This window comes from Dipteris shenzhenensis, chromosome 33, assembly GCF_047967505.1.
Source record: "Dipteris shenzhenensis isolate YYH24624 ecotype China chromosome 33, Dip_SZ_1.0, whole genome shotgun sequence".
In the NCBI taxonomy this organism is placed as follows: domain Eukaryota; kingdom Viridiplantae; phylum Streptophyta; class Polypodiopsida; order Gleicheniales; family Dipteridaceae; genus Dipteris; species Dipteris shenzhenensis.
In genome coordinates, this window is record NC_141628.1 from 958,174 (window position 1) to 970,249 (window position 12,076).

A 12,076-nucleotide genomic window follows, 5' to 3' on the forward strand; every position below is an offset into this window, starting at 1 on the left:
ACTTCCAATGAACGATCATAAACTCACTTGTCAGGATTGCTATGGTTTCATTGAGGAAGTGGGTTCCTCGGTCACTGACTAACTCCAATGGGCATCCAAACCGCGTGATGACTTGTTCATATAAGAACTTGGCAGTGGATCTTGCATCAGCCTTTACCAAAGTCCTTCCTTCTACCCACTTAGTGAAGTAGCCAGTGGCTAGGATGATGTATCGAGCCCCAGTCCCCTTATGGGACCAATGAAATTGATGCCCCACTTCTCGAAGGGTTGGTCAGCCAAGATCCCGATCAGGGACATTATATTTGCCTTGTGTGGGTTTGGATGCACTGGCAGGAGTCACATCGTTTGACGAATTTGGTTGCATCTCCAAAGAGCGTTGGCCACCAGAGATCAGCTTGCAGCACTTTACATGGTGCTATAACCTCAGTAGCGAAATAGCCTCCAGTGATTCCTGAGTGGGCTTCTTCAAGCACCTCGATGTATTCGTGTTTGCGTACGCACCTTCACAATATGCCATCCTTACCCATGTGGTAGAGTTGGCCTGCTATCAGCTAATATGGCATTGCGTCTTTAATGATTTTGTGGGCTCTATCCTTCCAAGACCCTCTCTCTCGGTGGTGGTGTAGTTAACTTTGGCCTCATTTAGTTGTTGACGGCTTGCAAAGTATACTGGGTAATCCAAATTATGCTCCCCGAGCTGAGCTAACACACATCCAATGGCAAAGCTAGAGGCATCAATGTGGACGTGGAATATTAAAGTCCAGTTGGGAGACCTCAGTACTGGAGCGTGGCTAGAGCTAGCTTGAGGGTTTCAAAGGATGTTTGGCATTCTTTGGTTCACTCAAAGGATACTGTTTGTATAACAGGCGGGCTATGTTGGCATAGAACAAAATAAATCTCCGATAATAGCCCGTATGGACAGTAAATCATTGGACTCCCTTAGCATTGGTGGGGAGCGGTAACTCCAAAATGAGTTTGATTTTATTGTGGTTCATAGAGATTCCATTCTGGGACACTATGTCACCCAAGATGACACCATGTTTGACCTAAAATTGGCACTTAAGGGGGTTGAGGGATATGCGGTATAAGCAGCACTTCTCGAGGGTGAGCCTGAGATACTTTAGGTGGTCATCCCATTTTGAGTTCACGCAGATATCATCCAAGAAGTCTTCCACAAAGTCCCTAAGGTATTCTTTGAATATCGTGATCATCATACATTGGAAAGTAGTTGGGGCATTGGTTAAACCAAATATCATGACCCTAGCTACATATACTCCCCATTTGGTTGTGAAGGCGGTCTTATGTTGATCTTGGGGGGCGATTGAGACTTGGTTGTAACCTGAAAATCCATCTACAAAGCTATATGCTTCCTTTCTAGCTACTGTTTCTAGAACATGTTCTATGAATGGCAAGGGGTAGTGGTCACATCTCGTGGCTACGTTAGCCTTCTTCAAATCCATGCATACTCTGAATTTTCCATTCTTCTTCAAGACTATCACAATGGGTGATACCCAGTCTATATGCTACCAGATGGGTCTACTCAAGTGCGGGTTTTTCCCACTTTTCCCAACATTCCTTGGTGTAGACACTCTCTTGCTCCCCCATCTAGGATTGCTTCTACCTTCTGGTTCTAGTAGACTATGGGGATTGAAGCATTTGTGTCATCACCCTTGAAATACTGGCCTAGCTTGTTGATGGGAATCTTGGGTAGGTTCGGCCCCTTATCTAGCATTGATTGGTTGGGCTGGCAGGGGCTAGAGGTAGGAACAGCCTATTCATTCAATTGGACAGATCATGCCATAGGATGGGATTTCCCCTTAGCAAAGACACGGTCGGCATTTTCACTTCTATAGCCAACCCGGCACTATCACAGGGTTCTGGTGAAGCTTCTTTCTCCATGGACATCATGTCATTGAATCCGTACAAGTCTCCTTCGTCTTGGAGGTTCTGTAGCACTGGGTCCTCTTGGAATATCTTCTACATCAGATCCGGAGCTTCTGACTACTGCTCCAAGCTGAGGTGTTCTTCTTCCTCCACTCTTTTTGGGACCTTGAGATGCTCCTCGATGCCCCATCAGGTGGGTTGGATGGATCGTATCTAATCCCCTACTTGCCTTTAATCGATGCTCAAACTTATCCTGGCACTCACGCACCAAGTCCTGGGCATCCTTTATGTATTTCTTTTCTAAGACTGGGTTAGGGTAGGTTTCTTTATAGGTGGGAGCTGTGCCAGGCCCTGAGCCTTGCATTGGTCTGTTTACTTTTGGAATAGGGGGTACCTCAGGGTCACCCTAGATGGAAGACTATTCGAAAGCAGAGGAGGTGGCAAGGGTAGCTCTCTCCTCATCGAAACTATCCTGGATGAACATTGGATCGGAACCATCACCTACTTGAATGGCTTTCTTAGAACAAGTTAGAGGCTATGGAGGAATCTTGGGACCAGGCAATGGGGATACCTTACCCTTCTTGGTGAGCTTCTTCATGGCCTTGCCTAGTGCCTTAGCCTGCATCCTTGTAATGACTTGTAGTGGCACTGTGGCAACATGGCCTTATTCAATGCTAAGCATATTGAGGCTAGTGCTCTTTGGCGGGGTGAGTGGAGTGATTGGTTTCCTCATGGGACAATCCTAGAATAGATGCTCCATGCCACATCCTATGCACAAGGGTGCAGGGTTGGTTGCAGTGGCGGTGGGTGTAGGATCCCTATATGGATAGTCCTTCAAGAAGTGTGGGCCCTGGCATTTGAAATGGGACACCGACGGGTTTGAAGTGCCTCGGTAGGGGCATTCACTTGCTCTATGGGGACCTTGGCAGGTATAACATTAGAGCAGGGGCCTCCGAGCAATTGAGTTCGGATCTCTCACTTGCGTTTATGGGGCAGTCTAGAATACGGGGACTTGTTCATCCTCTGGTAGGAGGTAGTGAGCTAAGGCTCCACTCCCCTCCTCATAAGGGTAATAATCATGAGGTCCATGATTAGGGTCTGTTTCCTCCCAGTCATTGGGCAACTCTTCAACCAACACTTGATTGACTGGGGTGATGCAAGGTAGTGGGGGTTGCGGGCCTAGTATGGGTGGAGGCAGCAGAGTTGGCTGAGCACGATACTAGCTAGAGCTAGCTACAGGGCCACCTTATAGGAGTTGGGGATTGGGTGGGGCTATTAGGGCCAATGGGGGTCGCATTTGATACATGGGTTCGGGAAGGGACCTCAAAAAGTGACATTGGGAGGTATCATGGTTTCCCCACCTATGGTAGTATGCACAATAGAGGTCTGGTTTTGCCCTTAGGCACGAAGACTCATTAAAAGGGTGTTTGCCATTGCATACCCCACACTAGACATTGTCTCATCATGGAAACAAGTGGGGGTTGCTCGGCACTTCTTTGGAGGTTCCTACTCTCCATTGCTGACCTAGCTGCTCCAACAAATTGGAGGCTAGCTCACTCACATCCAAGCTCTTAGGCTTGTTAGCCTCCTTCTTATGTGACTCTACACTTGAGAACCTAACTGATGGGGCTACTTCGGAGGGGGCCGAGGCCTTATCCAAATCCACTTTGTCCATCATATTGTCACATATATGAATGGCCACTTTGCTGCATAAATCAAAGGAGGTGGGGTTCATCACCATGAGATGGTCATGCAACTTTGGGTCTGCTAACCCGATAAGGAAGCATGGCAACAGTCGTTCATTGCTCATCCACTCAAAGGGTTCATAGCGGGCATTGTGGTGCTTAATCCTCACAATGTAATCCCTAAGGGATTCTTTGTCGTTTTGTTTCACCCCATATAGCTGGTTGATCAGGCTCCATTTATGACCAATGGGAGCAAAACCCACAATAAAAGCCTTTCTCAACATCTCCTAGTTGATCTTTTCCTATGGGGTGAAAGCTCTATACCATTAACCTACCTTGCCGTCCAAGCTAAAGCCAAATGCATTGGCCATTTCAAGGTTGCTTGGTGCACTAAAGGCTTCGCAAATCTGCTCGAACCTTTCTGCATGAGAGACCGGGTTTCCTTCTCCAAGGAACTTGGTCATCAACTTGGAAATGGCTATGGAATGGCTCCTCGAGGGATTTGCCATCCTTGCATGGAACACTGGGGTGGGTGGCGGTGGTGTTGCCCCCCTTAAGGGCGTTTACCAAAAAACGCATAGCCTCATCAGTCAACACCATTTGAGCAACTAGCGAGGGTGGTGTGGCTGTTGGCTTGATGGGTCGCAGGGCTGACCTTAGGCCTTGCCCAAGTGGTGGTGTCCATCTAGTTGCTGGTGTCGGCATCGGGACGGGCGATAAGAGGGTCGTAAGGCATTCCACCTTGGAAGATCCTAGCAACCCCTTGACTTGGGTCTTGTCTATGGAGTTCCCTCATCCATGGATCTTCATCATCCATGTTCTCCCACTGGGCGATTTGGCATAAGAGGAGGAACTTGGATTGGCAAAAGTAGTTTTTGTGCCGATTTGTGGCTCAGGAACTGTATGTTGCTGGCCTTCCCTTTTGGCAGACATGCTAGCAAAGGGGTTCTCCATGTCTGCTGACTCTGTTCTTCCCAAGCGGCCGAACATATTAGAGAACGTACCTCTAAGCCTGGATGCAACCAAAGATGCAGGAGAGTTGGGAGAGGCTACACTCGTGAAGGGGGCTTCCGATGCTCTTGGAAGGTGAGTATGGAATAGTGCATAAGAACTTAGCACTGGTTGTTGACACAAGAACCTAGTCATAAAACATCACATCCTATGATTGACAAGAGTAAGTTCCCAAAGATTGGAAAAGGTGGTAGGCCTAGGAGGGTTTTAGGTACTTATCAGCATGGTTGTTTGTGTCACTTCATCATTAAGTGGCTATATTTCTGGCCCAATGGAGAATGCATCAGCTACATTGTAATGAAACACATTGATAGATTTGTCATGGAGTACATAAATTGGGATGGTCAAAAGAATTTGTTCACTTTATGCCTTGGCTCTCTCCCAAAATCAAAGAATGGATTTTCATCATGTTGGCTAGAGGAATTACACCTCAACAATTGTTTAAAGAGAAATTTCTCTTGTTAAGAGAAAGAAGGATGAAAATCATGAATGTTCTTTAGTTCTTAACTCTTTGATATATCCTCAATGTGAGCAAGAGATTTGATTCTAGTGATATATTCCATTATCATGCCAATGATGCCATTGGTGTGTAGCTATGGGTGTAGCAAAACTACATTTCCCCCTTCTTGTATGTGGAGCAAGATGTTGCACATGGAAAGGATTTTACACTCGGCACCCAAACTCTATGGTAGGTGGAGATGTGCGATAAATACAAAAACAATGGTGTAATAACTATGGATGCTATGTTTGGAACCAATAAATATAAGGTAAGGCATTCTTTGCTTAATTTTATCACTTTTAATTTTGTCTTCATTTGACTATTAATTATGTTTTATGCTAGAAATGTTTTGTTCATACAATTTTCAAATCCCCAAAATTCAAATGCAAAAGTGGGTAGTACATGTTTGTAAAATGCTTCGCCTTTTCTCATTTTGAATGGTGAGGTATACAACCTTGGAATGGATAAGAGATAGAAAGCAAGAAGCTATTGAGAATCTATCAAAGAAGCAATGCCCATGCTCATAGATCAAAGAAACCACTCCTCAAAATTCATAGATGGAAAAATAGAAATGCCCACTTAACCACTCCTTGGAATTCATAGATTGAAGAATAGAAATGTCCACTTAACCACTCCTCAAAATCCATAGATTAAAGAATAGCAACATCAAATTCAAAAGTGGGTGGTATATGTTTGTAAAATTCCATGTCATCTCTCCTTTTTAATGGTGAGCTACATAGCCTTGGAATGCATCAAACATGGAAAACAAGAAACTTTTGAGACATTCAAATTATATTATTGTCAAGGGAGTCGATACGGAAAGATTTATGGCTGCAATGGGCAGTGAACCTTAGGATAGCCCATATGCATTTTTAATTGATGAACTATAGGATCTGTCAGCATTGGGGATTATTCATCTTATAGGAACTATGATACAAGGCAGACAACCAAGAGCAACATTTCTCATGTTTATCACAGATGCACAGCGGAATGCATTGCTTGCTAGTTTGAAATCTGCATTTGGGGGTGTCATTGGAAAGGTGTTGCATGGTATGGTTTTGTGGCATGAGCATAGTTATCATGGTGACACTGGCATCCAAATCTTGCAACCCATGATGGTTGCAATTATGCATAGGGGTAATGGTCCATCATTTGAAGTTCCCCAAAAGACTCTTCAGCTCTTGTTCCAAGAGAGAGAAACATTAAAAATAGTATCCTCTTCTCTTGATTATCAACATCCAGAGCATCCTTCTCTGATAGAAGAGATGGTAGAAGCATATCGGTTGAAAGGTTGAAATGCGGCATTGTATGGAATGGGGTTAGCTGCAGAGACTGTATTATGAAAAGGAATTGATGTGGTTGTCATTGATGTCTTCCATCGAATTTAGTACTTTGGTACTTAAGTTGCATGTCTACATTCTACGATAAAGAGGAAGGGAGCTCAGATGTGGAATTGAGCAAAAAAGTGCAGCATGACTCAAGTGAGAAAGTGGTAGAAAATGTAGATTCTACTATTGAGAATGGCAACTAGACATCTAGGGAATTTGAAACTAATAGCTCTACATCAAAGAGCTACTCATAAAGAAGATAATGGATGAGAGATTGCAAAGGAGCATTGAGGTTCCATTGGTCATAAAAGAAGGTAGCAACAAGAAGGAAGAAAAACAAATTGTTGCAGTGGAAGGGAAAGGGAAAGCAATAGAGGTCCAAATGCAGAGCATGTCTTTGAAAAATTTCCACCATTCGGCTCCAAAGAAGAATCTTTCTTCTGTGGAACAAAACCATTTTTAGATTTAAATAAGGGCTTTTTATCAAACCTCTTTTTCTCATGGAAGGATATAGACTATTCCAAATCTTTCCCTTCCTTTGGGATCCCATTCTTCCTCTCACAATTCATTGTAAGAGAAATCATAGAGTTCAGTGAGCGAGGATGAAGCATGTTAATCTTGGCTCTCAACTTATATATTAGATCTGCCACATACTTTCATCATTGATCTCGCTCACTCACTTTCTCTAAGGACTGTAATTGGATCGTCTGGCAAAATCTATCAGTGTATGTGAAGATCGTTTCTTTATTGAATTGCCTGAAAGTATCCCACTATTGTCTCATTTTTGCTTTGAAGTGTAAGGTAAGGAAATCTCTCTTGATGAGCTTTTGAAAATACTTCCAAGATTTTGGTGGCCTTTTACTGTGCTTAGTGATGTTCCACCAAAGTGCAGCACTCTCCACTAAATGATTGGTGGCACATTTAATCTTATCTTTCTCAGAGAATTTATCCCCTGAAAAATAATCATCTAGCTGACTGATCCAAGACAAGACAGTGCGTGCATCTTTCTTTTTATCAAAATTTTGAAATGAGAAAGCTTTTCTACTTATCTTACTCCCCTTTCTCGAATTATGTGCTCTTAGTGTGGCTTTGACTGTCCTTATAATAGGATCATCTTCGGAATCATCGTTAGATGAATGCCTCTTCCTTTTCTTACCATTGATTTTCTTTTCCAATCTCTCCCTATGTTCATGCTCATCGGCCAACTATGCCTGCGTCTAATTGCTCTTGGAGCATGGGTGGTTGTTGCTGATTTGCCATGATACTGCGATAAATTCAATAAAGCGGAGTGGAGGAAAATAAGAATACTAAGTGTATGAGAAATTAAATGGAAGAAGTGTGATTTTTAGTGTATGGTAAGAAACGGATGGTGGATGATACTAAGTGTATGAAATATAAAGCAAAATAAATCACTTATCTCGCTCTTTGATTGGATGTAGAAAAGACTAGAGTGGGAGATATGTGACCATCGATGATGTCGCTTGTAGTCGTCTTTGCACTCGACCGCTCTCCAATTAATTGCACGTTGATTTCATGGTTCCAAATTGCCTTCTTGATTCAAGCTTCCTCAGATTTTGCTTTGCTCTCTTTTTTTTTTCTTTTTCTTTTTTTTTTGTACGCCTTTGCTGGTTGGTGGAGTGGCCTTGCACTTGCATTGCAAATCTCCAAAAGGAAAAAAACCGTCTTCTTTTTTAGAACTTTAGAGCTCTCTCTTATTTTTTTTAAATAAATTATTTAAAGGGACATTTTGAAACTTGGGGTCCTTTACACTCGATTATGTGGCAGGTCAACTTAAGAGTTGACTTCAAATTCCAACGTCTTTATTGTAGGCGTAGTTGCTAAAAGCATAAACCAAAAGTGATTTTTGGTCTGCTAGTCGAGGTCACGTCGGCTATCTGCAAGGCGACACGAAGTCTAAGAAACATTGATGATTGCACATTGCGCAGTGGATAGTGCATGCGATGGCGCTCTGGGCCTTTGGCGATGCAGTTGCTACAACCTGCTAATTACTGTCCACGATGGTAGAGATTCCCCATGAGTCCATGAATCATGAAGAGGCTAGCTTTTTGGCGCCTAAGGCAGAGAGGAGAGTTGTTGCTGCCTACAGGAGGGCTACTAGGGCTCTGGCGGTAGAGGAGTCTGTGGCTCTGCATGCGGTAGACTGAAGAGTTAGTAGAGGTAGTGGACTACGTTCGACGAGACAGTTAAAGTAGGCTGTGTGGAGTTTGTGGACTCTAGAGCACGTGGTATGCGGTCGAGGGGAATTAAATATACTGCAGCTGTGTACTACTTGGTGCAAGCTTCGAAGCCGATTCGTTGAAGACTAAAGTGAGCCTTTAGCCTTTTTAGTATATAATAAGGGATCTTTAGACTCCTTTAGAGCTACATAGCTTTGAGAACAATGTAGCCAATGGGGTTCCAAAACACATGCATGGGGTTTCTGCATATGTGTCACATAGTCCTCTTGAATCTTCCACAAGACTTCTCTCTCTTTCAATTTCCACACGAGGGAGCTTCTCTTTAATTCTTCCACAAGAGCGTGACCAAAGCTCTGATACCACTGAAACCTTAAAGGTAAAACTCTTCCATACAAATTCACCACTTAATCAATTGGAGAAGAAGAACACAAATTACACCACGAAAGCGACAGCATACTGGGTACAATCTCCCTCCCCTAGATGAGTGGCTCATGCTTCCTCATCTAGAGTATTTATGATATTTCATAAAAGCACCAAGAAGCCAAAATTATCCTTCTCTTGCAAAATGAGGGATTTGCTTTACATAGCCATCTTTGGGCCGAAATTTGAATTATGTCCATTCCAAAATATATTGCTCAAACTTGCAATAATAAAGAAATACGAAAATTGGCCCATGGCCATAAATAATGCATTGTGCAACACCTCAATCGGTACCCTTGCACTAACTCCAATCCTTGCTATGAGTTCCATCACATGTACTCAACCCGCCGATTACATTAGTTATTAACAATCGATTGAATGAATCAATTAATCCCAACATAACCGCGTTCAAAGCACAATAATCAAGCACAACACCAATAAAACTAGCGACATCAGTATTAACATGGAATCACCCACAATACCGACCATCTATCATGGTAAAACACAAGCTAGTCAGGAGTCCCCAACTAACCATGCAAAGTATCCACGAAGACCCCCGCCGCGTCCGGTGCTCTCCTATGGAGTACTTTGCCATAGTCACACTTGACTAAAATAATAATATCTTAAGCAAGGTATGTCAAAAATATAATTCCGTAATAGAAAAAGGGATACTTGTCCTACTATATAATGCCAAACTTGGTCCTTTTAAAACAAATTTGAAGCTTGGGTGGAACGGACAGTACAGGTTTATCAAAGCATTTGACAATGGGACAGTTCAACTGGTAGACCTCCAATGATAGGTTATCCCAAAATTCTTCAACGGAAGCCAAGTAATGCCAAGACTTACTTGGTGATTGCACCTCAATCTATTGCGCAGCCACAATCAAACTATTCAATATCCATGGCAGCAAAATGACCTTAATGGTGGATTTATTAGGCAGGATTATGGGCTTGACGTGGGGTTCATGAACTCCAACACTACAATTTTCTTCACCTTTAGTTGTAGTGCGAGTTTCAAGATGGCCTATTGCACCATGCAAGCTACAAGGAGTAGTTTGGATGCATGGACCCCTCCATTTACTTCATTCTCTCCATTTACATTCCACTCTCCATCCTTTAACTTCCAAGTTACCTTTCATTTTTGCTTGCCTCTGCATGCTTCATCCTTCTTGCCATGGTGTTCCCAATCTCTTTAATCCTTCGAGCATGAATTTGCACCAAATCCTTCCATCACCACCACTTCCACCAATGATGTCCCACCTACTTCCACTCCTTCCTCATCTCATCATACTTGTCCATGTTTCCAATCCCCTCACCCCATCCATACTTCTCAAGAGCCTCTGAGGTTGTGTCTATGCCGAAACCCTATTTCGTGCTCGTTGGATTACGATGGACTATAGTATGGGACTCCACTACCATTGAATGCATAATGGGAACATATTTTTCCATTTATAATAGTGATGGACACTATGTGCTTTTGATGCAACAACTATATGAGGCTACCTTCATGCTTGTGCCAGGTTTGATAGTGGCTCCCTATCCAACAACGCATGTTGTGATAGATAATTAATGACGGCAAGCTACTCATCCTCATAGGGGTAAATGATCAACAAGCCTATTGATTCTCAATTTTCAGCATTCTTTCATGTCCTTTCAGAGTTTATCGGAGTTAAGAAGAGTGTAGGCAATGTTTCACACATCTATGTTTAGCTAGTAGTTGGTGGTTATTCAAGTAGCTAGGTAGTTGACTAGCTTACAGTATGCACCAAGGCATTTGACTACAACTCCAATAGGTAGCCAAAGGGCAAGCACATCCCAAGCATGGCCCTCATTTTTGCATGATCAAGTATAGGTTGCCTTTTGGCCGGACCCTACTTCTCATTCATTGGGTTACCCAAAACCCTCACTAAAACCTTGCCCCACCTGTCTTGCCTCATATTCCTATTCTTGCCAAGGCCCAAGCCTGCCTCCGCCTCTACTTCTATTACTACTACCTCTATGTTTGTCGATGTATTTGTCAAAGCATCTGCCAGTGTCTTTGACTATCATACATCCCACTACTGCCCCTACCACTGCCACTACTACTACTCCTACTACTATTGCACTAAGTAGTCTTCTCCCTTCGCGACCCGTAGAAAGAGCACCCCTTGGACCTCGCCCCGTTGGCCTTGTCCCTCTATTTCATGTTGAGATGATGACCTACTAGGAGCAAAAAGTTCATGGCCCTCCACCTAATGGGATCGCAGCGACAATAATTTTTACAAAACCAATCATTCACTTGGTAGTCTCTGGGCCAAGTCTATCCTACACTATTCACCCAAATAGTGGGCCAAGTTACTACCCCAACTTCCACTACCGATATGTGTCCCCTGATGTCACCTCTAGTCACAAGCCTTGTGCCCCTTTTTTCCTTATCTCTTGGCCCCCTTCCTCCCATTTCACCTCTTCAATCCAAGGGTCAAGAGACCCCTATCACTCAACTTCACCCAAGGGAGACCCCTCTGAATGTCCACCCGATTGACTACTAGGAGGATCCTATGAGATAGCCTCTTATTCACCCCCACATATCTAGAATGATAGGGAATCAATAAACTTTTCTTTTTTAATGAGTCTTTTGTGACCACAAACCAGCACTCGGAGATTTGATGACTACTCAGCACATAGGGAAGCAATGCCATAAGGACCCTATATCAGATTGTCATATATTGGGTTCCCCTAAATTTGTCTTCAGAGCCAAGTCTGACCGAGACATATATTGTTTGTTGTTGATGGTCATATATTGGGTGTCCAACCTGAAACATTCAAAGTCACCAGAGGGATCCTTGTGATCAATAGGTGCACCTGACCCTCCCCTCCCTTTTGCCAAGCCACTAACTTTGCCCACGAGATGTTTTGCCGATGGCCTTGTTCACTCCAATAGACATTTTGAGGGCCATCCCAAGTTCAAAATATTTTTCGATCAGATATCCACTGGATGTGGCTTTCTTAGAGAATATCAGTGGTTCCCCCCTTGCTCAAGCTTCTTACTAGTTGCCAACCCATGTCATTCCT